We start from the raw sequence: 25,269 nt of genomic DNA, 5'->3' as shown, positions 1-25,269 counted from the left end.
ACAGGGGCCCAGGTGAGCATAATGTAATCACAGGGTCTTATAAGAGAGAGGGGGCAGGCAGGATAGTACCAGAGCGGCCCCAGGCTGCCACCGGCACTGTAGGTTTGGGAGGAGTATGGAACCCCAAAAAAAGCGAGCTGGCCTCTCTAGACTCTGGACAACACACAGACACAGACTCTGCCCCAGGCCCTCGGGAAGGAGTTAGCCCGGCTCGCACCTACTGAATGTAAGGTGATAAATTTGTGTTCATTTGTAGCACGAGTATGTGTGTGTGTGTGTGTGGAAATGGGTTGCGACAACAAGAAACAAATGTGCCTGGGAATATAAAAACCTGAATATTGAATGGAGCTGATCTTTTGTTAGGAAAGGAAAGTGTGTATGTGGGCATGGGGGCACGGGACAAGAGAAACCCTTATGTTCTTAAATGATAAGCCAATTAGTGAGATTTAAAATGAACAGTCACACACGGTGCCATTGATCTAGGGATGCACGTTAGTGTGATTGAAAGGTTAAGCTATATTTAGAAGGTTCCTCAGTTTGTGCTGAGTGAAGCATTAGATCATCTGTGTGACAGCGGAGAGACCTGAATTTGAGAAGATCCATGTGGTGTGATGCAAAGGGAAGGTAGGAAATGAAGGCAGCCCGGGCGTCCGTGTTGATCTGCAAGTCGGGACCCAGGTGCTCTCACTGTAGGTGCTGGGCAAGGCAGGAGAAATGGGAAATTTACTTTGCTGAGCTGCTTGGGGTGAGTTTTTGTCTGGGCAGGCTACAGAGCATGACTAGCTCTGGGGATTCCTGGCTTAATAAAAGTTCATGGTGTATATTTGGCTCTGTCATTCCTTAATACCACCTTTGTCTCTTGACCCTGTGACCTGGCCCCCAGTGCTCCTCATCTGTCTCTGCTCCCCCTCCCCTCTACTCTTCACTACTCCTTCTCCTCACTATATACTGGGGCCAAGGTTGCTCTGGGCATCCCCCCCAAAAAAGCCTTTAAAGCATTGCATTCTCCCATCCAGTCATTCTGAATTGAAATCAAGAGACCCAAACTTAGAAAGGTGCCTGCCAAGAGAGCAAGCTGGAGAGAGGTGGATATGGAGGGAACCTGGGAACATGGGCCGAGGGAAGTTGACGCAAGTGGTGAGAATGGTGAGACATGCAATATTGTATGTCTAAAACTCGACTATGTAAATCGCGGGGCGTTAGTAAGTTTTTTTAAAGAAATTAAAGGTGTAGAGGCCGGGGCCGGAGCTCGGGCTCCGGCCGAGATTCGACCCGGGTGGCCATGCCTCTGCACAGCCGCGTGGATGTGGAACGAGCAGGAACCAGAGACAGCTTTAGGACTTGGGGTTCCAGTGAGTGCTTGCAACCATGTATGGAGACTGTGAACTAAACTTTTGCTACATACTGTTCCAGGAAGGGAAATGATTCATTTTCCAACTTAAATCTCCCTGGACTTAATTACTATAATACAGAAATTGTAAAGTCGCAGTAGCGGCCGCGTGACTTTTTATCTCTTCATTCTCATCAGTGGAAAACTTATTATCAAATATTTCCTTGTCAATAGAGCTTTATTCTTGGGGGATAAACCCCAACAAAATTAGTGAGTCTGTGTTGAAACTCCAACAACAATAGTGAGTTTTGTGTTGAAATCTGGAATGTAATCAAGGTAAAGAGAAAAGGAAGTGAAATTATCAGTCACTCGGGGGCGTTGGGGGGTGAGGGGTGGGAAGTATACTGGTTTTTTTGTTGTTGTTGTTTTTGTTTTTATTGGTGGTGGAATATGGGCACTGGTGATGGGACGGGTGTTTGAGCATTGTATAACTGAGATATAAGCCTGAGAACTTTGTAACTTTCCACACGATGTTTCAATAAAATAAATTAAAAAAAAAAGAAATTAAAGGTGTAAATGATGTTAGGGTTACAGTGGCAATGTGGAATAGAATGTATTCAGACTCGAGACAGTTCTGATTCCAGTGTGGTTCAGTAAGTTTCTATGAAGAAAGCCCTTCCCCGGAAAGGGTGGGGGGGACCAGTCTACAGAATCTTGAGGGAATTACCCAGAGGTACAGGAGAGAAACTAAGGGGTGATTCTGGAGCCAGGTTCACCTTTGGAAAAAGAACAGCAGGTGCTGTGTTTCCTGTCTTCACATGGTGAACCTGAGACGGTCCAGGTGGATTCTCTGCTGGGTGTCCCCACCCCCACAGCAAAGCTCCCACGTTTCTGAAGATCCAGGAAGGGGAGACTCGGCAGTGTCCTGGAGAATGAGAGGAGAATCCTGGAAACGAGGTGAGGGGGGAGTTTCAGGGGTTGTGTCTTCCTACTCAAATCTCTGGTGCTCCCCAGACCTCACATGCGCAGGGCAGGTTGCTGACTGCGTAGCAAAGGGAAAGATTAAGAGGACGTTGTGAAAGCACCCTGAGAAACTGATATTCTCCAGTTTCCACTGAAATGACAGCTGACGTCTTCTTGGGAATAAGAGAGGCCAGTAAATGAGAATAACATCTCTAAAATGCCTAGGAAAAGCTGCTGCCCACCCCAGAATCCTCTGTCCCAAAGAACACCCTTCTCTCGGAATGCAGGCAGAAGAACGATCGAGCAGATGGAAGTAGGTTCAAGCATTTATTGTCAGTAGTTGCAAGTGACAAGCTCTCCATGGTGTATTCGATATGCCAAATACAGTAAAAGTAACAGGTCTCATTCCCCTGACCCTGAAAGAGCCTCCAATCATTGGGAAAGACGAGTAAGGAGAGGCTGCTAAGAATCTCAGGGCTGGGACAAATGGAGACGTTACTGGCGCCTGCTCAAGTAAATTGATGAACAATGGGATGACAGTGGTACAGCGATACAATGACAGATGCAAGTGACACAGGTTTGAACAAACCTTCTGGGTTATTTGGACGTGTGTTGGTGTGGAAGATGCTGATCTAGATGGTAACTGGGGGCCATGTACAGATTAACAGATTCTTTGCCTTCCCCTTTGGAGTCCTGTGGTTGCAGACTTAATAACATCCCATTAGGAATGTCTGTTGGCTGAGCTCCAAGATTGTGTTTGGTTTGGGGGCCACACCCAGCGGTGCCCAGGGCTTTCTCCTGGCACTGTGCTCAAGGATCTCTCCTCACAGGCTTGGGGACCCCTATGGGGTGCCAGAGATGGAACTTGTGTTGGTCACATTGCAGAGCAAGCACTTTACCTGCTGTGCTGTCTCTCCGGCCCAAGACCTCCCATATTGCTGGTGTGGACAAAATACCTATTGGACCATGGGCACAAGACATGGTACAAACGTGCAGCACTGCATTTTTCTCTCTGAAACCTGGCTGTTGTGACCCTGGGGACTGGATCCAGAGCTCTGATCACACATTTAGTAGGGGAGAGCAGTTGCTGCAGGGAACACGATCTAGACTCCTCCGAGAAAAGCTAATGCCTCCATCCCTGTTCCGCAGATCTGCAGGCTAGCTGGTGGGCAGGCCTGGGCAGAAGCAGAGGGGTGGAAGAGGCAAACCAACACTGGCTGGTTGTTCCCCAGGTGCACCCCAAGTCCCAAAATGGGGATGTGGGCGTCAGTAAGGAGCACTGGGCATTCCTGCTGCAGCCGCTAGATTGAGTTAGTGGGAAATGGCAGATGGGTGAGCCTCTGTCTTCCTGGGCATGGGCTAGTAATGTTTGCATGTCCAAGGACTGTACATGGCAAATGGTGGATCGCTGATGGGACAAGGTGGTGGAGAAAGAATTCAAGGAGAGATGTTGCATGCAGTGTTTCTGAGGCAAATGTTGACAGAAACTGTTGAATATCAGTATGGTGATGTTCTCAGATTTTAATGCTCTAGCATGAGCAGGAGAAAGGGCCTCTGTTCTGAAGTTCACCCCGGCATGGGGGAGGAGAGTCTTTATTGGGCAGTGGGTGGTTTTGATGGTGGGCAGGGCAGTATGGGGTCACGGTCTGTTTTAGGGATCATAACAGATCCAGGACTCAATCTCACCTTTCTGCTTTGCCCTTGACATAACCTGGAGTTTTTCTTTTCTTTATATTTTTTTGCTTGTGCTCAGCAGACCTTTATTTCTCTTTTAAAAATTATTTATAAAAATTTATAAAAATTTTTATATATTTTATATAATTTTCATAATTTTAAAATAATTTTTATAAATTTTTATATAAAAATTATTTTATAAAGTGGTTCACAATATTTGATTACATTTAATATTCAAACACCAACCCTACCACCATTGCACCTCCCACCACCATATTTCGGATGCTTCCCAAATCCCAATCTCTGCCCCAAAGCAGAACCAAAATAATATATTTTGTATAGTTTGTTATGAAAATCAAGGAATGCTAGAAAAAAAGTATTCTTAGAGGAAAGAGTGTGAGGATTGTTGTATTTTCCCCAGGGGCCACTAAACCCATTTAAGAAATCACTAACATGTTAAAGGTTGAGCCTTGTGTGAGCAAACCTGTATTTCTTATGATTAGATTTTAATCTTCGCTTATTTAATTTATGGCTTATAATTATTACTGTTACATGCTAATTTTATTTTGAGCCACCGTGAGAGACAGTTACAAAGTTCTTGATCAGATTTCAGTCATACAATGATCCAATACCGATCCCTCCAGCAGTGTCCATTTCCCACCATTGATGACCCCAGTATCCCTCCTGCCACCCCCCCACACCAGCCTTCCTTTATGGTTCTGTGGCAGACACTCCCCCACCCCTTTTGTGCATTATGGTTTGCAATACAGATACTGAGCGGTTATCGTGTTTGTTCATGTACCTATTTTCAGCATGCAGTTCTTACACAGAGTGATCATTTCCAACTATCTTTGTCCCTTCTCTATCCCAATTGCCTTCTCCCCTGGCACTTGAGGCAGGCTTTCAACCGTGGACCAATCCTCCTGGTCCTTGTTTGTACTGCCCTTGGGTGTTAGTCTCATCTTTTTTTTTTCCACGAATGAGTACAGTCATTCTATGTCTGTCCTTCACCTTCTGACTCATTTCACTCAGCATGATGACACTCTCCATGTCCATCCACTTATAAGCAAATTTCATGGCTTCATTTTTCCTTAACTGATGCTTCGTGTTCCATTGTGTAGATGTATCATAGTTTCTGTAACTGTCTTTAACCAAGTTTCTTTAACCAACCGTCTGTTCTCAGGCACACGTATTGTTTCCAGATTCTGACGCTTGTGAATAGTGCTGGCTATTGTGAATAGACGTGCAGATGGCATTTCTGCTGGGGACCCCTGGGGAATATTCTCAGAAGTGGGCTTGCAGGGTCATATGGAAGCTCAATTTCTAGCTTTTTGGGGAATGCCCATATTGTTCCCTGGAGTTTTTCTTTCATCTCTTTGAACTTCAGGTTCTTCATCTGTCAGTGGAGAAACAAATGGTCTCCACCATAGAATATGATTGCTTTTGTTTTCTCCAACCAGTGAGACACGTGATTTGATTTTCTCCCCCCCCGAGAGTAAATGCTAGAAGTTCCTTAGTCGCTGTTTTTCCTCATCTATAGAGAAACTATTGCTAAATTCTGAGATGACAGCTGGGAAGGACTTAAAATAACAGCCAGGAGAGTGTTCTGAACACAGCAATCTAGCGAAGAAAAGCTGACAGTAGGAGCCTGTAGGGGTGCCAGAGTCGCTGGGATTCTTCCGGAACTTCTTTCTTACTTGCCTATTCTAAGATTCATTGTCTGTCTTTAAGTTGGAAGGAAAACCATTGTTTATGATATTGATGTTTGTTCTAGTTGCTTAGATCATTTTGGTACCAAAGATTTCACAAAGCTAAGAAGTCTTTTTGTGCCTCGAAACATAAAGGGAGCAATTTCATTAAAATCCATGTGTCTATGTGGGGCCAAGTAAATCTGTCTCCTTATGAAGATGAGTCAGAGTTGGAGATAGTTTGGACATCCTCAGGGGAATTTCTAAATATGCGCAAATAAAAATCCCCTGGAGTGTGGGGGTGTGAGTTCTCCTGACTCCTCCAGGAAATTTTGTCATGTGCGTTCTCTCCTGAATTCTTCTCTTCTTGTGAAAGTGGATTACTACTCTCTGCACCTTATTTTTCCAACCCTATTCTTTCCACAAATGGGATCTCAAACATAAGGAATCCTTCCCTCACTCTCCCTTACAGTCCAAGCTCCCTTTCATTCCGTCTATCCCTTTCTCCTTCAAATTTGCCAGTGAACTGCAAGAACGCTGTTAAAGTTTCAGGGTGATGTACTGAACACCCCTCTTTTCACTCCCCAGTCTAAGAAACCGCTGAGTTCCCTGTATGTAGCATCTGCTGTCCACCCCACCCCTTACCTCCCACTACCAAAGGCATCCACTCCTGAATTGGGCGCGAGTCATTCCCATGCGTGGTTAGAATTTCACACGTGTGTGTAACCATATGAACACCAACCAGACAGTGCCTGTACACAAACTTCACATGCCCAGTTTCTTGAAAGATAGCCAGCTACACCCTTCTCTCAAAACTTTGAGACTGAGCTTTCAGGTTTCCATTTATTTGACAAATAAGCATTGAAACAAAACCAAAAAAAACTGTTCTTTGCTATTTGGATAGCCACTGTAGCACTGTTGTACTGTCATCCCATTGTTCACCGATTTGCTCGAGCGGGCACCAGTAACGTCTCCATTGTGAGACTTATTACTGTTTTTGGCATATTGAATACGCCACGGGTAGCTTGCCAGGCTCTGCCATGCGGGCGGGATACTCTCGGTAGCTTGCCGGGCTCTCAGAGAGGGACGAAGGAATCCTACCTGGGTTGGCTGCATAGCGGCCCTACCCGCTGCGCTATCGCTCCAGTCCATTTGGATAACCAGCGATTGGAAATAGAAATCTCAGCACTCTCTGCCCAGTTGACTTCTGGTGAATGTCGTGCATTGTGTAGTGTCCTACTTTACATGGCAATGTCATGGCCACAACACATGAGCTGGGCATGGAACCACCATCTTTACAGGCACCCCTGCTGGGCTCTGGGCCTGTGTCCTGGCTGGGAGCTGTGAACCCTCTCAGGGGTGAGAGAGGAACAGCGAGACCCCTCAGGCCCTGGGCTGAAAGTCAGCCTCTAAGCTACCTGGGCCTACATCCCACCATCTCTGTGGAGGGTCCTCGTCCTCCAGAACTGCCTCACCCTCTCCCCTTAACTCTGTGTTGGCCTCACAGCAGCTCCATGTGTGGTTCTGTCCCCCTGAGGCATGAGGGCCACCTCCTGAGTCTGGGGAAGAACCTCCCACAGAAGCTGCCTCCGGCAGGATTCCTGGTATGACCTTGGCAAGTCTCGCTGCACTGATAGTGTTTCCATGTGGGGCCTTCAGGGGGGCCCGAGGCAAGGTGAGGGCTTGAGTACAGAGTGCAGGGAAGAGGCTAGATAGCCTCGATTCTTCGCTCACAGCCCCTTCTTCAGAGAGGCTCCCAGCAGAGGACCCAAGGCCAGGATGAGACATTTATTTATTTACTTATTTATTTATTGAATCACTGTGATAGAGACCCCTACAAAGCTGTTCATGATTAGGTTTCAGTCATACAGTGCTCCAACACCATCCCTCCACCAGTGGACATTCCCAGCACCAGTGTCCCCAGATTCTCCCCATCACCTCCCAACCCCAGTCTGCCTCTATGGGAGGTGCTTTCCATCTCTCTCTGTCTCTCTCTCTGTCTCTCTCTGTCTCGCTCTCTGTCTCTCTCTGTCTCTGTCTCTCTCTCTGTCTCTCTCTGTCTCTGTCTATCTCTCTGTCTCTCTCTGTCTCTGTCTGTCTCTGTCTCTCTGTCTGTCTCTGTCTGTCTCTGTCTCTCTCTGTCTGTCTCTCTGTCTCTGTGTCTCTCTCTGTCTCTGTGTCTCTCTGTCTCTCTGTCTCTGTGTCTCTCTCTGTCTCTGTGTCTCTCTCTGTATCTCTCTCCCCTCGTCTTTTGGGCATTGTGGTTTGCAATATTGATACTGAAAGGTTATCAAGAATATCCCCCTACCTACTTTTGTGTTTGTTTGTTTGTTTTTTGCTTTTTGGGTCACACCTGGCGATGCACAGGGGTTACTCCTGGCTCTGCACTCAGGAACCACCCCCGGCGGTGCTCAGGGGGCCATATGGGATGCTGGGAATCGAATCCGGGTCGGCCGCGTGCAAGGCAAATGCCTTACCCGCTGTGTTATTGCTCCAGCCCCCCGCCCCACCTACTTTTAACACTCATTTCCTGTCCAGCGTGATCGTTCCCTGTCATTATTGTCATACTGGTCTCTTCTCTATCATACCTACTCTCCACCCCACTCATACTCATAGTTGATTCCGACCATTGACCTGTCCTCCTCGGCCCTGTTCCAGGGTGAAACTTTAGTAGAGCGACATTGACACTTAACTGTAGCCCAAGACCTCGGTCCCCACAGCCACCAGAAGCGGACTGAGCCCCTGGGCAGGGTTGGGCTGTGAAATGAAGAGGCAGTAGAGTAGATTTAGCTTCCGTCTCTGTTGTATCTAAGACATCCCCCAAGAATAGAAGCTTGGTGTATTACCTACTATAAACTAATAAAACAGTTACAGAGCCCTGTGCTTACTACTATATGGGGGCAAGTTTCCCAGGGACTAGAGAGAGGGGGGCCGACTGCTTACCTTTCCAGTGGTGCCTCTGTGGTCCTTTCCCTTGGACCTCACTATAGCTGACAAGCAAGGAGATAAACTTGCATTTATGCTATTACCACCTGCTGACTGACCTCCAACAAATGATTAAGCCTCTGGAAGGAGTGGGGGAGGGACAAGTACTTCTAGAGCATAGCATTCTATTGTCCTTGAGCTGGCTTTTCCCAGGAATCTATCATGCTATTTTAAATGTCTCAAATAGAATTCGTGACATTTAGTGCTTGTCAGATGTGCCAGGCACCTAAATTACATCAGTTTCCGTGGAAATTCTGCCAGGTTTGCCCTCTGGTTCTGCATTTCGGCTGACTAGAGAAGGGTAGCAATACTGGGTTTGAATTTGTCTCCCTGAACCAAGGGGCTCTGGGTGCTGCATTCTTCTTTATTTTGAATATTCAAACGTTTATAAAATATAGAACAACATTCAATCCCTATATAACATCTGGCATTAAGTGATTAAGATTGTTGCTGTTTTTCACTCATTTATTTTTTTGTTTGTGTCATAGAATTATAAAGTCAATGTTAAGACTAATAACATTATACCTCCAAATATGTATATATGCCTCTTTTGGAAAATGGCATTTCTTACATGAGGACAGACCATTGTCATTCTAAGATTTCCCCCTTATCATGTAATACAATTTATAGTCATTCTTTCACTTTAATGTCCAGTTCATATTTAAAACTCTTAAGTTGTCCCCAAGACATTCATAAATACAAATGAGGATCCAATAAGTGATCACGTATTCAAATAATTAGATGTTGCATCTTACATATTTCACGCAGCTCTACTGGAGTGTAATTGACGCATGAAAACTCATGTAAGGACCACGATTTGAATTTGGACATGTGTACACAACCATGAAATCATATCCACAGTCAAGGTCACGAACATCCCCACTACCCCCCAAGAGTTAACTTGTACCTCCTTGGGTTGGGTTGGGCTTACGCTTTTAATATTTGTAGTAGCAATACCCATCATGAGATCTACTCTCAGAATCTTTCAAAATTCAAGTCATAGTCATTCTTCAAAGAAACGGATCAAGCAATCCTAAAATTCATATGGAACAACAAACGTCCACGGGTAGCTAAAACAATTCTTGGGAAAAAGACAATGGGAGGCATCACCATCCCCAACCTCAAACTTTACTACAAAGCAGTAACAATTAAAACAGCATGGGACTGGAACAAAGGCAGAGCTGCAGACTGATGGAACAGGTGGAATATCCCTACACACAACCCCAAATGTATGATCATCTAATCTTTGATAAGGGGGCAAGAGATGTGAAGTGGAACAAGGAAAGCCTCTTTAACAAATGGTGCTGGCACAACTGGACAACCACATGGAAAAGAATGGGCTTAGACCTCGACCTGACACCATGCACAAAAGTCAGATCAAAATGGATTAAAGACCTCAACATCAGACCACAAACCATAAGGTACATTGAAGACAAGGTCGGCAAAACCCTCCACGATATTGAAGATAAAGGTATCTTCAAAGATGACATGCAACTGGCCAACCAAGTGGAAACAGAGATAAACAAATGGGACTACATTAAACTAAAAAGCTTCTGCACCCCAAAAGATACAGTGACCAGAATACAATCTACAGAATGGGAAAGGATATTTGCCCAATACCCATCAGATAAGGGGTTGATATCAAGGGTATATAAAGCACTGGTTGAACTCTACAAGAAGAAAACATCCAACCCCATCAGAAAATGGGGCGAAGAAATGAACGGAAACTTTCCCAAGGAAGAGATACGAATGGCCAAAAGGCACATGAAAAAGTGCTCTACATCACTAATCATCAGGGAGATGCAGATCAAAACAACCATGAGATACCACCTCCCACCATAGAGACTGGCACACATCCAAAAGAACAAAAGCAACCGCTGTTGGAGAGGATGTGGGGAGAAAGGGACGCTTCTACACTGCTGGTGGGAATGCCGACTGGTTCAGCCCTTTGGAAAAAAATATGGACGATTCTCAAAAAATTAGAAATTGAGCTCTCATTTGACCCAGCAATACCACTGCTGGGAATATATCCCGGAGAAGCAAAAAAGTATGGTCGAAATGACATCTGCACTTATATGTTCATCGCAGCACTATTTACAATAGCCAGAATCTGGAAAAAACCCGAGTGCCCTAGAACAGATGACTGGTTAAAGAAACTTTGGTACATATATACAATGGAATACTATGCAGCTGTTAGAAAAAATGAGGTCATGAACTTTGCATACAAGTGGATCAGCATGGAAAGTATCATGCTAAGTGAAAGTCAGAAAGAGAGACAGACATAGAAAGATTGCACTCATCTGTGGAATGTAGAATATCAGAGTAGGAGACTAACACCCAAGAATAGTAGAAATAAGTACCAGGATGTTGACTCCATGGCTTAGAAGCTGGCCTCACATTCTGGGGAGAGGGCAGCTTAGATAGAGAAGGGAACACCAAGTAAAATGTGGTTGGAGGCCACGTGGGGGAAGGGTGATGTGTGCTGAATGTAGACTAGAGACTGAACACAATGGCCACTCAACACCCCTATTGTAAACGACAACACTTAATTAGAGAGAACAAAAGGGAATACCCTGCCACAGTGGCAGGGTGGGGTGGGGGAGATGGGATTGGGGGAGTGGGAGGGATGCTGGGTTTATTGGTGGTAAAGAATGGGCACTGGTGAAGGGATGGGTTCTCGAACATTGTATGAGGGAAACATGAGCACGAAAATGTATAAATCTGTAACTGTACCCTCACGGTGATTCACTAATTAAAAAATAAATAAATTTTAAAAATTCAAGTCATAGTATTGTTAGCGAGGGCAGGAATTCTCTCGAATATACTCATCCCTAGAACGATTTATTCGCACTTAACTTGAATCCTTATTGCCCCAGTTCCCAGCACTCCACTATGCTACTTCTTAAATCCTCACAACATTGTCTCCTAATCTTTTTTTGTTTTGGTTTGGACATTGATTCGTAAAAAAAAAAAGTGGGGGAAACTTCTATGGATGATTTCATCTTCTGGGTTTTACTTTCTGCATTCATCTTTGTGATGTTTATTTTTTTGTTTTTTGATGTTTATGTTTTTTGATCTTCTGGGCTTCCTATACATTCTAAGTGAAGATATGAAGTTTATTAGATTCTGACTCAACACTTCATATCATCCAAAAGTACAGGACAGGGACTGTTCCATTGTTACGGATGCCAAGTGGGTTTATGCGCTGGTAGGTTGACTTCCTCCTGTATAGATTCTATTTCCTTACAGTGGAACACTGATCTATGGGTTATTGTGGGGCATTTGTGAATATCTGTATTGACGTGACACATGTTAGTGATGTGATTCAGACAAGCAAATTCATTAGGCGTTTAAGAACTAGTGGATTTCTCATCTTTCCACATTTATTAGTGAAAATGATTCTGTTAAGAAGAGCTTACCTTCAACAATGCAAGATTTTTTTGGTTTTCCAGAAATACACTTCACAGAAGTGTGTTACTGATTTTCTTCATTCTTTTGCCTTCATTACAATCTTGAGACCACGGTATTTCTGAACTAGCTTCTTCCCATGATAAATGAGATTACTTCTCTTTGGGGTACTTCTCCAAGTACCCCATTTTTGGCCAGTGAGAGGCCCCTTGAATTCCTTCTCAGATCCCTCCCTGTAAGGGACCCTGAGCTTTTATGCCAGTCCATTAAAGAGTTGAGCATTGCATGTAAACATTATGTCTAGCTACTGGAAGCCTGAGGGGTGGGGGGCGGCATTGGGAGGTGAACTCAGAGCAACCTCCCAGTGTTTTAGGGAAAGTGTGTGATAGTGAAGGAGGCGAGCTAGGAAAAGCTGTAGGAAGTGTCAGACCTTGCAAGGGCAGAAAAGAATTGGATATAAGTAAGTCAAAAAAGCAAGCACAAATAACCACAGGACGGTTTTCACAAGGCATAGGAAATTTTGACATGGCTGTGTTTAAGCTACCTTTTAACATTTACACTTAATCTACATACCTGGGAGGGAGAGAGGGAGGGGGAGGAAAAAAGGGAGGGGAGGAGGGGGGAGACAGAGGTGGAGGAGTAGCGGGAGACAGACGAGCTCAGTTCCTCCAAACACCCTAAGGTCCCAACATGACTGTCCCCAGACCTATACACCCTTGCAAATCCCATCCCTGGAAATCCCTTTAGCTCCATATCTGATTTCTGATTCATCCGTTACTTTTGAAGTGGACTTTGGTCTCTCTATGAATAAAACGATCACTTCACCTTATCAATGGGGTTATTTCTTCTATTTGGGAGGGGGCAAGTTGGGGCCACACCTGGCGATGCTCAGGAATCGCTCCTGGCTCTGTGCTCAGGAATCACTCCTGGATCTACACTTAGGAATCACTCTGGGTGCTTAGGAATTACTCCTGGCTGTGCTCAGGGGCTATATGGGATGCCGGGGATTGAACCCAGATAGGCCACATGCAAGGCAAGAGCCTTAACTGCTGGGCTATCTCTTTAGTTTCAATTTTTTTCTATTTTTATGGGATTGCAAAAAATGTAAGGAATTAGACCCTGTACCCAAGAATATTGCTGACTAACTTACGAATGGACCAAAAAATTCTTCAAAGGCCAAAGTGATTGAAACAGTTCAACAAGGCCCTAACAGTTAAACAAGCTGACTCAGAGGTATGGCATGCTGAAGAGCCACTTGCCTGCCCTGTCTGGGCCACCACCAAGGGACAGTGCGCTCTGAGTAGAGCAGCGGGGCCTCACAAGGGGGTCCTGGAGGTGGCTCAGATCAGACCAGATGGTATAGCAAGATCAGCTATGTCCCTCTCTTCCAATTCCATGTTCAGACAAGTCCTGTTAGTAACTTGAAATTAGGCATAGGGGGAGAATGATTTTTTTTTTATTCTTGGATATAATAGGAATTAACAAGCATTTTGTCTGAATTATTTTTATCTTTCGACCAATTTAGCACTTAAAAATGGTTGGATATTGATTTTTTTTTTTTTTTTTGCTTTTTGGGTCTCACCCAGCGATGCTCAGGGGTTACTCCTGGCTCTGCACTCAGGAATTACTCATGGCGGTGCTTGGGGGACCATATGGGATGCCAGGGATCAAACCCGGGTTGGCTGCGTGCAAGGCAAACGCCCTACCCGCTGTGCTATCGCTCCGGCCCCGGATATTGAAATTTTAGGTGTTACTGTATATTCTTTTTTTACTTGGTAAAATAGACATAGCATAAAATGTACCATTTTATGTATCAGATAATACAATTTCTAAAATATTAAGCATATTACCATCATATCTGACCATCACTACTATTCCAAATACGACTTTTAAAAAAAAATCCTTTATTACAGTAATTCTCATATATCCTCATGACATTTTGTTGGTGGTTTTCAGGGCTGAACACACCAGGTGGTGTTCAGGGCTTACCCCTGGCTCAGGGAACCATATGTAGTGCTTGGGACCAGATTTGGGTCAGCTACATGAAAGGTAAGGGATTCAGCCCCTCTCTTATTTCTCCTGCTCCGTTGTATTTTACAACTGAACATTTTGTACCTGCTGGTGGTCCTGTAATCCCCCTTTCTCCTCTGGCAACCACAAGTGTTTCCTGTGTGTCTAGAAAAAGGATTTTGTTGACTCCAGTTATAAATGAAAACATAACAGTATCTGTCTCTGCTTATTTCAGTTGGCATTATCCCTTCAAGGTATGTTCATGTTGACTCAATGGCAACTACTCATCTCCTCATCCTGACACTTGCACCAAGTATTTTTCTTTTTTTTTTGATTTTTATACATTTTATTTTCATAGAGTAGTTCACCATAGTTCATTACAGATAATATTCAAAGCCCCCCCCCCCACCAGCCAGCATCTTCCCACCACAATAAGAGGGAAGTATGTGAAGGTTGGTGTATTTCATTCTGGAGCCATTTAAGCCTGTATGTAAGAGAATATAAGCAAGTATATGTTAAAACCAAACAAATGTGTGCTACTTGAGGTACATCACTGGGCTAGAGTGTAAGAGGTTGCACGGCCGCACATATGGCTGCGCACTCTAGGAAATACTGCATTGCTTTCTTCCAGGAGCTTTATTTTCTAGTCTCTGGATCTTGGCCATTGATGAGATTATACGGCACCAGGGGCAGTTTGTGGGTGTGACTTCCAAGCTACTGAAAAACTGGGGAGCTGGGTGGAGGAGGCCCAGTCCCAATCCGAGCAGCACCAAGTATTTTTCTAGGGCTACATTTATTGTGGGAAAATTGCTCTTAAGTCCTATGATTAAATGCAGGTTCTACAATCTAGTAACTAGATTGTGGTCCTAGCTCCGATCACTTCTTTAGAGATTCATCTGTTGCTGAACACTTGGGTAGAGTCACAGGTTGTCTGCTAAGACCATGCTGCAATGACTATGTGGGCACCTAAATATATATACATATACACACACACACACACACACACACACACACACACACACATATATATATTAGATATTTAAGTTTTGTTTGGAAAATAAACATTCCATCTAGAAGTGGAATAAATGGGTGGTTGTTCTGCTTTTTTAATGTATTTTGGGGCTATGGGAGACACCCCTGGTGGAGTTCAGAGGCTGCTTCTGGCTCTGTACTCTGGGGACCACGTGGTATATACTGGAGATCAAACCTATGCAGAATGTGTGCGCGGCCCAATGGACTCTCTTTCGTGCCTTATTTTTGTTGCTCTGGGGAATCTTTTTTCCACTGTGACTGTGTCTTTTTACATTCTCATCAACAGTATACAAGGGAAACCTGCTGGGAACCCGTCATGGCTGACCAGGGTTGAAGCAAGATTAAGAAATCCACCCAGGGATTAAGAAATAAGAAAAAGAAGGGGTCTGGAACTCTGTCTCATGAACTGAGACCCCCAACTGCCCTCCACATACAACATTGATTGCTCTGAACCAGGAATCCTCCTCATCAGAAGATTCTTGGAGTGGACTAGCTATTCCAATCGATCCCCAGGTTAAACTGTCACATACCTGAGGGCCTCAGTCTATGAGGACAAGCATCTTTATAGTGGGTTTATCTCAAGGGCAATTTCCTCTGGGAGAAAGGGCAGAGACAGAGCAGCCACAGGACCCTTGCCTTGATGGCTTCCCACCCCACTACCAGCTCTCTGAATATCAGATTCCTGTTTTCTGCCCGTGCTGCCTTTCTCCTTGTTCCCTCACCCCTTTTGTTCCCAAAAGATCCCTTCTTCACATTTTTCTCAATTCTTTTCTTTCTGATCTGGATATGTCAGTCCCCAGCTGGGACCTCTGAGGCCAACTCAAGAGAGGGGCAGACCAAGTCCCCACCCTGATGAAGCCCTGGCAGCCATACTCTCACCCCAGACTTAAAGATCAGAATCATCTAGGTCCCTGACTATGCTTGTTGGTTCTTATATGGATGTGCTATACAAACCAGAACAACCAGACCCTTTTGTTTTTTAAATTTCTGTATATATACATATGTATGTATACATATATATACACACACATATATGTATATATCTATATATGTGTATATATATATATCTCTATATATCTATATCTATATATATAGAGGGGGGGAAGTACCCACTATAGAAGCAGCCATACGGGGATTGGGGTAAGGGAGGTGGATGGGGGGGCCAGCGGAAATGGGACATTGGTGCTGGGAAATGTACACTGGTGAATGGACAGGTGTTGGAACATATGCTTGAAACCCAATCACAAACAACTTTGTAACTGTGTCATTCACTGTGATTCAATTAAAAAAATTTTAAAATATGTTAAAGTACTGTAGCACTGTCGTCCTGTTGTTCATCAATTTGCTCGAGCGGCACCAGTAACATCTCCATTGTGAGATTTGTTACTGTTTTTGGCATATTGAACAAACCACAGGTAGTTTGCCAGGCTCTGCCTTGCGGGCGGGATACTCTCAGTAGCTTGTCGGGCTCTCTGAGAGGGACAGAGGAATCGAACCCGGGTCGGCCGCGTGCAAGGCAAATGCCCTACCCTCTATGCTATCGCTCCAGCCCAAAACCATGTTAAAATCAAACCAAATCTTTGTATAGGCACTAGGAGAGGGCGCCCTCCCTCTGGTGTTACAAGGTGCAAGGGTCTCTGCAGCAGATTTTTGCACTGAAAATTGTGTCATCAGAGAAACACAGCTAAAAGGTGGCAGGGGAGAAAGACAGTCCTGCCAGTGTTCTTGGAGCATCTCAATCAATGTAACATCTTCCAACGTTTCTACCCTCTCTGCATCTTCAGTTATGAATCAGAACACTTTCTCCCACAAATTCTTAGACTCATTGAAGTGGGTTTTTATCACTTTTTTTTAAGTCTTAAGTTGTGGCAGAGTCTGTAATAGAGCAGGCATGGTGCTTGCTTTGTATGCACCAGCCATTCCAGGTTCGATCCCCATATGGCCCTCCAAGCCCAGCCAGGAGTGATCCCTTAGCTCAGAGCCAGAAATAACCCCTGAGAACTGTCAGGAATGGTGCAAAAGTGAAAAATTGTATGGCTGTGAGGGTTGGGCACTTTGGTGGTGGGTGAGGGATGGTAACTATACATTAAAACCACAAATAACACCATTGCCAACTTGGTACCTGTACTATAATTTTTAAGTCCCATATAACAAGGACTAATACTACCAAGTATCTTATGCAATTGTCAAACAAAGCACACTACCTCTCTGCTATCTATTTTTCTCCAGAATAAGAATCAAATATTGCCTTCCAGTACAAACTTAATGGATTCTATCAAGTTCAAAGGAAAGACTAGAATTGCCAGGGGATCATTCAGCATTACATGCCTCATAATAAAAAAAAAGAGGTAGCAAACCACTGATGAGAAGTTTATAAGCCCATCCCTGAATTAATGACAAATATGGTTTGTACTAAATCAGAAGAAACTGTTGGGAAAATTCCTCCTTTATCAGTAGTGCTATTGTACCAACACAACGTCAACAGCATATAATGTGAATTGAAAGGTGTGTGTCAGAAGACATTTTTATTTTACGGTAAGTTGGAGTGATTGATAGCAGAGGATGAAAAAATTCTTGACATCTGTGAAGCATGTATAAGACACCGGAGCACTTGTTTTTTTTTTTCTTCTGGTTGTCATGGAAAACTCCTGCTGCAGAGGAAGGATTTTTGTGTAAGTCATGTTGTAAATTGTAGTCTAGAATGGATAGGACAATTAGGATCACAAGAACAACTGTGCAGCAAGCATAAGACCCAAAGCCGATTCATATGCTTTATTGACAGAAAACAGGTCTTGATTTTTTTTTAAAGCAATATGTCTCCTGATGTGGGCTCATTATGGAAAAAAGAATTCAAATCATACAATGCCACTGATCAACTGAGACTAGTTCACTTCAGCAGGTTGGTCCAAAACAGGGCAGGGTTTGGGGGACATGCTGTCAGTGTCCCTCAATTGGGGATCATATTCCCGTGTGGGCCCCCAGAATACTCCCAGGGAGCCACAGGTGAAAACTGCATGAAATCACAGGACCACCTAGTAGGGTTGGGGGTCACAGGAGAGAAAGCAAGGCAGGAAAGGGACCACAGTAGGAAAACAGGTGAGAAATTGCGCTTCCTGGGCTCCACGTGGAAAAGAATATTCATTTACACAGGTGTGATTTTTTTTTAAATCAACATTCGCCATAATAACCACTTTAAAGGAAATACTCAATAGCACGAAAACCATTGGCATTGTTGTACAATAGGGATCTAGAATTTTCCTCTTGCACCACTAAAACTCTATACCATCGCACACGTATTCCTACCCCCACTTCAGTTGATAAGCACCTTTCTTCATTTTGACCGCTTAGAGATACTTCCCAAGAATGGACTCATACACTTCCTGTCCCTTAGTGTCTGAATGCTTTCACCCAGCATAATGTCTTGCTATACCAGGTAAAGGGAATTTCTTCCCTTTAAAACGGTTATATATCTCTAGTATGCTTATGCCACATTATTTGTTCACTTGTAATACATATTTATATTGCTTCCATACCTTGAGTTTTGGGGAGTTTATTTTTATTTGATTTGGGGGCCACATCTGGTAGCTTGGTGCTCAGAGATTGCTCTTGGTGCTACTCACGGGACCTTGGGTGATGTAAGGATTGGCTGGGAGCAAGGCAGGTGCCCCAGCCTCCGTACTCTCTCTCCAGTGCCTTATTTCACATATCTTGGCTATTGTGAATAATGTTGAAATGAATGTAGGAATGCATATATCTCTTAGAGATCCTGGTTTTAGTTTAATTTCAGCAGGTTTTGGGTTTGTGGGACTTTTTTAATATAAACCCAGAGGCAGGATTATTGGATCTGATGGTATTCCAATTTTTAATTCCAATTTTTAATGTTTTTTTTTTTTAAGAAGAAGAAGCTTCATTCTGTGTCTCCTAGTGGCTGCCTTTACATTCTTCCCAACAGTGCACTCGGGATCAATTTCTCTGCATTCTCACTGTGTCAGTGTTTTGTTATGTTCTGTCCTCATGAAAATGGTCATTTTGCTGGGTGTGGTATAGTATCCCACTGTGGCTTTGATTTCCATTTTTCTAATGATTAGTGATGCTGAGCATATTTTTATGTGTATTAGCCATTATAATTGCTCCTATGGAGAAATAGCTACTCAGAAATTTGCCCGTTTGAATAGGGCAGTTATTGGTTGTATAAGTTTCTTATATTCTGGATACTAACCCTTTATCAAACTCATGATACATAATTTTCTTCTTCTGTTCTGTAGCTGGTCTTTCCACTGTGTTGACATTATCTTAGACATGCAGAGGTTTCTTTAAGGTTGATCCTACTTTTTTCATTTTTTTTAATTTAATTGCGGTGCTCTGATGTCAGTGTCATATCTTTACCAAACACAATATCCTGGAAATTTTCTTCTGTTTTATTCTAGGAGTTTAATAATTTTGTCTTTCCATTTAGACATTTAATCCACTTTGAATTAATTTTTGAATGCAGTATCATGTAAGCTTTATTCTTCTGCACTTGGATGGCAAGTTTTCCCAGCACCGTGTATTAGACAAACAATAAATTCCTCATTAAGGTCTCGACATTTGACCATGGTAGGAAGGGGTTATTTCTGGGTGCCCTGTTCTCTTTCATTGGTTTATATATTTATACCAGGTCTATATCCATTTTAGTTATTTTTACTTTGTAGTATCATTTTGAAGTCAGGCAGGCTTAATTCTCCAACATTGTTTTTTTTTTAAGGTTATCTGGCAGGAGAGGCAATTGAAAAATAGTACAGTGGGTTGGGTGCTTGCTTTGCACACTGGTGACCCACGTTCAATCGCCAGCATCCCACACGGTCCAGCAAGACCTGGCAGGAGTGATCCCTGGGCATAGTAGGGTGTGGCCATCCCCCCCCAAAAAAAAAGATTATAAGAATACTTCTTGGGTATTATGGGATTCATTGCTATTTCATATGAATTTTGTTTTTTTTATTTTTAAAACAGAAAAACAAAAACATAGCTATTTGAATTTTGATAAGATTAAGTTTGTAAATTGCTATAGGTTGTATAGAAATTTAAACAATATTAGGTTTTCCAATGCACTTGAATGGAATATTTTAAGGTACAAGGTATATTTTTCCATTTAATCCATCTTTGATATTCCAAATAATTTCATCCTTTTTTATACCATAGAAAATAGGATTCTAAAAAAATTTTCATATTGGCCATTGTTAGTATACAGAAACACAACTAATTTCTGAGTGTTGATTTTGTACCCTGCAGTTTTGCTAAATCTATTAGTTTGAAAGGATTTTTGTGTGTAGAATCTTTAGAATTTTCTAAATATAAGTTCATACCATCTGGATAAGGATAATTTTACTTCTCCCTTTATTTCTTATGTATATGCCTTTTCCCCCTAATTTCTCTGAGAACACCCAATGCCAAGAGTACTAAAAGTTATTCTTAATTGTAGAAGAAAAGCTTTAAGTCTTTTTCTGTTAAATAAGATATTAGCTGTTGACCTTTTATAGATGGATATTTTATACTGGGGAAACTTCTTTCTGGTTTGTGAACTGATTTTATTATAAAAGAGCATTAAATTTTGTCAAATGATTGTATGCATAAGTTAAGATAGCCACGTGGTCTGTCATTTTGTTTGGGGTCATCACATGAATTTGTTATGTTGAACTACCTTAGTTTCCAGATATAGTCCAACTTGGTAATAAGGTGATTTAAAAAAAATTATCAAATGGACACGGAGAGTATCATGCTAAATGAAATGAGTTAGAAAAAGAGAGGCAGACTTAGAATGACTGCACTCATTTGTGGAATATAAAATAACATAATATGAGACTAAAGCCCAAGGACAGTAGAGACAAAGGCCAGGAAGATTGCTCCACAGTTGGAAGCCTGCATCACAAGCTGGGGCAGAAGGCAGCTGGGATAGAGAAGGGATCAATAGGACAATGATGGTTGGAGGAATTGCTCGGGATGGGAGATGTGTGCTGAAAGTCGACAAAGGACCAAACATGATGGCCACACATTATCTGTATTGCAAACCATAATGCCCCAAAGTGGAGAGAGTGTAAGAAGGAAATTGCTATGGAGGCAGAGGGAGGGTGGGGTAGGAGTGGCAGGAAGGATACTAAGGACATTGGTGGTGGAAAATGTGCACTGGTGAAGGAATGAGTGTTCAATCATCATATGACTGAAACTCAATCATGAAAGCTTTGTCACTATATCTCATGGTGATTCATTAAAAAAAATTTTTTTTGAGAATCAAAATGGCTCAACAACCAGCAGAGCCTCTGGAGGGTCACCCATGGGGTGAGGTGGAGGTGGGTGAGCAAAAACAAAAATATCATCTAGATGGCACTTGAGAATAGGATCCATATCTGTGACTGAGGTACACATGTGTATACTCTTGGGATCAAGACATAGGGGATTTTTAAAAATTAAGCACAGGTCACCTGAAGTAATTGTTGTAAAACTTAGGGGGCATTTTTGCTTTTGTTTTTAAAAAAGTTTCTAAATGTTTTTATTTTTTAATGAATCAACGTGAGGCACAGTTACAGACTTAACAAACTTTCGTGCTTACATTTCATACAATGATCGAGTACCCATCCCTCCACCAGTGCCCATTCTCCACCACTAATGTTCCCAGTACCCATGACTTTTGTTTTTAAATTTTGAGATGAGTGGCTTACGTCTTGGTGTTCACATGTATGTCATATCTGGAGATGTACCTGTTCAGTTCTTTGAGTCTCAGGGCCACAAGGAGCCAGGGGTTGAACTCAGGGTCTCCCAATGTGAGGCACAGAAGCCATACTTTGAGCTATCTCCCTGGTCCTTTTCCCCCCTTTTCAATAAGCTTTCTTTTCCTTCTTGATGAATTTTGAGTTCTTCTTAAATCTTGGATTTTACCCCATGTCATCTTTATGATGTGAAAATATTTCTCCCCATATGAGACAGTATCTTTCAGTTTCACATGGAGATTCTTTTACTGTGCAGAAGCTTTTAAGTTTGAGGTAGTCCCACTTGCTTATTTTTGCTTTTGCACACTTTCTACTTCCCAAAGACACAGCCAAAGTCAATATTACTGAGGGGTTTTTTTGCCTTTGTTTTCTTATGTTTATTATGGTTTAAGGTCTTACATCGCAGTCTAATCCATTTAAAATTTTTGTTTGTAGTCTAAGATAATAGTGGTTTCCCTATGCAAATATTATCCAGTTTCCCCAGTACCATTTTTTAAAGAGAATTGCTCCATTATATGTTTTTGGCTCTTTTGTCAAGCATTAACTCTCCACATATGTGTAAATTTACTTCTGGGTATTCAGATCTATTACTTTGACCCATGTGTCTATTTTTGTTCCAATACCATATTGTTTGGGTCACTGTAGTTTTGCAATATAGTTTGAAGTTGGGGAAATAGAGGCTTTCAATTTTCTATTTTTCTCAGAATTGCTTTGGTTACTCAGGGTTTCTTTTTTCACAGAAAGTTAAGTAATGTTTGTCCTACTTTATTGAATTCCATTGGAGTTTTTCATAAGGATTGCACTGAATCTACATAATGATTTGACACAATGGTTTGGTTTAATTGGGTTGGGGAGAAACTCTCAGTGATTTGAGTCAAACAATTCAAAGCTAGAACTTGGGATTCAGTGCTGCTCAGGTCATTGGTGTTTGGGACTCACTGAGGCCACCCCAAGCAGTGCCCATGCCTCCAAAGCCATACTTGGTAGTGCTTGTGGGGGACAGTTCTGGAAGACAAGCTTGGATCCTTATGCAGGCAAGACATGCACCTGTAAATTGTCTCCCTGGCTCCCACAATAACCTCCTCCTTTAATCCTAGAGTGTAGATAATGTGCTTACCGTAGTGTTAACCTCCATTGTCTTGATAAACTTCCTTCCCCTTCACCACTGCCAGAGTCAAGTCTCTCCATCACTGTCTCTGCATCTCCTTAATCTGTTTCTTCCTTCCCTTCCCTCGTCTCACTGCTTGGTAATCTGTCCTGCATACAAGGGCCAAGAGTTTGTCCTCATTGGATATTGTCCAGTCCCGGACTTTGTTTTTCTCTATACCACAGATGAATAAGATCATCCAATATTAGTTCTTCCAATGACTTACATCGCATAAATTGATGCCTTCCAGTTCCATCCAAGTTGCAGCAAATTGCACAATTTCATCTTTTCTTACAGCTGCAGAGTAGTCCATTGTGTATATATATACTAACCTGTTAGACACTTGGGCTATTTCTTTATAAGATGGGTATTTTAATAATGTTAATTCTTCTAGTTCATGAGCACAGAATGTCTTTTTCATTCAACACTATAAAGATATTTTGCCTCCTTTAAGTTTTGCCCTAGGTACTTAATGCTTATGGAACTGTAAATGGAGTCATTTTAATATTTATATTGCTTCTTTTACTAATGCAGGACTAGAAGTTTGCAAGAAGTGCAAGGATTTTGTGCATTGTTTTTTTTTTTTCAGGCTTTCACGCTACTAGTAGTTTTTAAGTTGTAATCTCTAAGGTTTCTGTGTATGTTAGCATTTCATTCTCAAATAGTGAGTTTTTCATTACTGCCTTTTATTACTATGCTTTATTGTTATTTATTGCTTTTATTATAACTTCTTTGAATCATCTATTTCTGTGCCTAATTGCTATGACTAGAACTTACAATATTACATTGAATAATTGTGGTAAGAATGAGCAATCTTGTCTTATGCCTCACACACCTTGTACCTTAGAAAGCTGTCAGTCTTTTATCCTTGGATATGATGTTAGCTATGAATTTGTCATAAAGGGCATTGTTTACATTTAGGATTGTTACATCTATCACAGTTTTCTTGATCCTTTTTTATCAAGACTAGATGTTGAATCTTTTCAAATACTGTCTAGTGATATGCTGTTATAGGTTTTATCTTTCCATTGATATTACAGTTTTATTTTGCATACATTGTACCATTGCTGCATTCCTAAAATAAAGCCCAGCTGGCTAGAATGTCGGATTCTTTTAATATATTGTTGAATTTGCTGTGCTGAGATTTTGCTGGGGATTTTTGTGTCTAAGTTCATTAAGGAATATTGGTCTGAAGTTTTCCTTGTTTGATATCTGTGTCTGCTTTTGGCATTAGAATGTTGGCCACATAAGGGGAATTTGGAAGCATTTCCTCTTCAATTTTTTTCAAAGAGTTTGAGGATATGCATAAGGATCTTTGAAGGCAGAACTCTCTAGTGAAGAACTCACTTCTGATTCTGAGCTTTTGTTCTGGGAAAATTTTTTTTTAAATAACTGAATTTCCTTCCTCATAATTGATCTGCTTTAAGATTTTTATTGCTTCCTGATTCAATCTTGAAAGGTTGTAGGATTCTAAAAATCTGTCCACATCTTACAATATTGGTAGATAAGCTTCTTTAAATACGTTGCTGGATTTGACAGTCTAGTGTTTTGTTTATGACTTTGCATCTCAGTATTTATCAGGGATCCTTGTCTATGGTCCACTTTTCTTGTGTTCTCTAGTTTTGGTATCACTATATTGCTGCTTCATAGAGTAAATTTCCCTGTCTTTGGTATAGTATGAAAAGAACAGGTGTCTTATTTAAATGTTTGGTATAATTCGCCAGTGAAATTATCTGGTCCTAGGCTTTTCTTTGTTGGGAGGTTGATTACTGCTTCAATATCTCCACTGAATGAAGTTATAAGTCTTTTCATATGCTTGATTCATATTAGATTGAATGTTTCTAGAAACTTATCATTTCTTCTAGCATGTCTAGCTTGATGAATGATTGTTTGCAGTAGTCTCAACAATCTTTTTTATTCCTGTAACATCAGTTGTTTTTCCAATTCTAACTATTTGATTAGAAAAGTAAAAAAGAACTTTATTTGTTAGTCATTTATTTATCTTTTCAAAGAAAACTCTTAGTTTTATTGATTTTGCTTTTTTTTTCGTTTTGGGGTCACGCTCAGATCAGAGCTTAATCCTGGCCCTGCACTCCAGGCTCATGCATGGTAATACTCGGGGAATAATATGGGATGCCAGAGGTTGAACCGGAGTCAGTTGTATGCAAGTCAAGAGCCCTGCCCACTGTACTATCACTCCAGCCTAGTTTTATTGATCTTTAAATTGATTTTCTATTCTCTTAATTCTTTGGTTTCTGTTCTAATATTCTTTACTTATTTCCTGTTGGCTTT

General features: G+C 42.1%; 1 protein-coding gene across 4 annotated transcripts in view; it reads left to right on the top strand.

Moving 5' to 3' along the window:
• Window positions 1-25,269, top strand: part of LOC101539053 (NXPE family member 4) — a 388,567-nt gene that overhangs the window by 302,960 nt on the left and 60,338 nt on the right. Inside the window, exon 1 of one of the 4 annotated variants that reach the window (XM_055129857.1) lies at window positions 2,213-2,287. The exons of the other annotated variants lie outside the window; for them this stretch is intronic. The gene's annotated coding sequence lies outside the window, so the exon portion shown is untranslated. Of the gene's footprint in view, window positions 1-2,212; window positions 2,288-25,269 lie in introns of those variants that run through there. 4 annotated transcript variants of the gene reach the window in all.

This window comes from Sorex araneus, chromosome 3 (assembly GCF_027595985.1).
Source record: "Sorex araneus isolate mSorAra2 chromosome 3, mSorAra2.pri, whole genome shotgun sequence".
Classification (NCBI taxonomy): Eukaryota; Metazoa; Chordata; class Mammalia; order Eulipotyphla; family Soricidae; genus Sorex; species Sorex araneus.
This window is presented reverse-complemented; position numbering and strand designations above follow the sequence as displayed.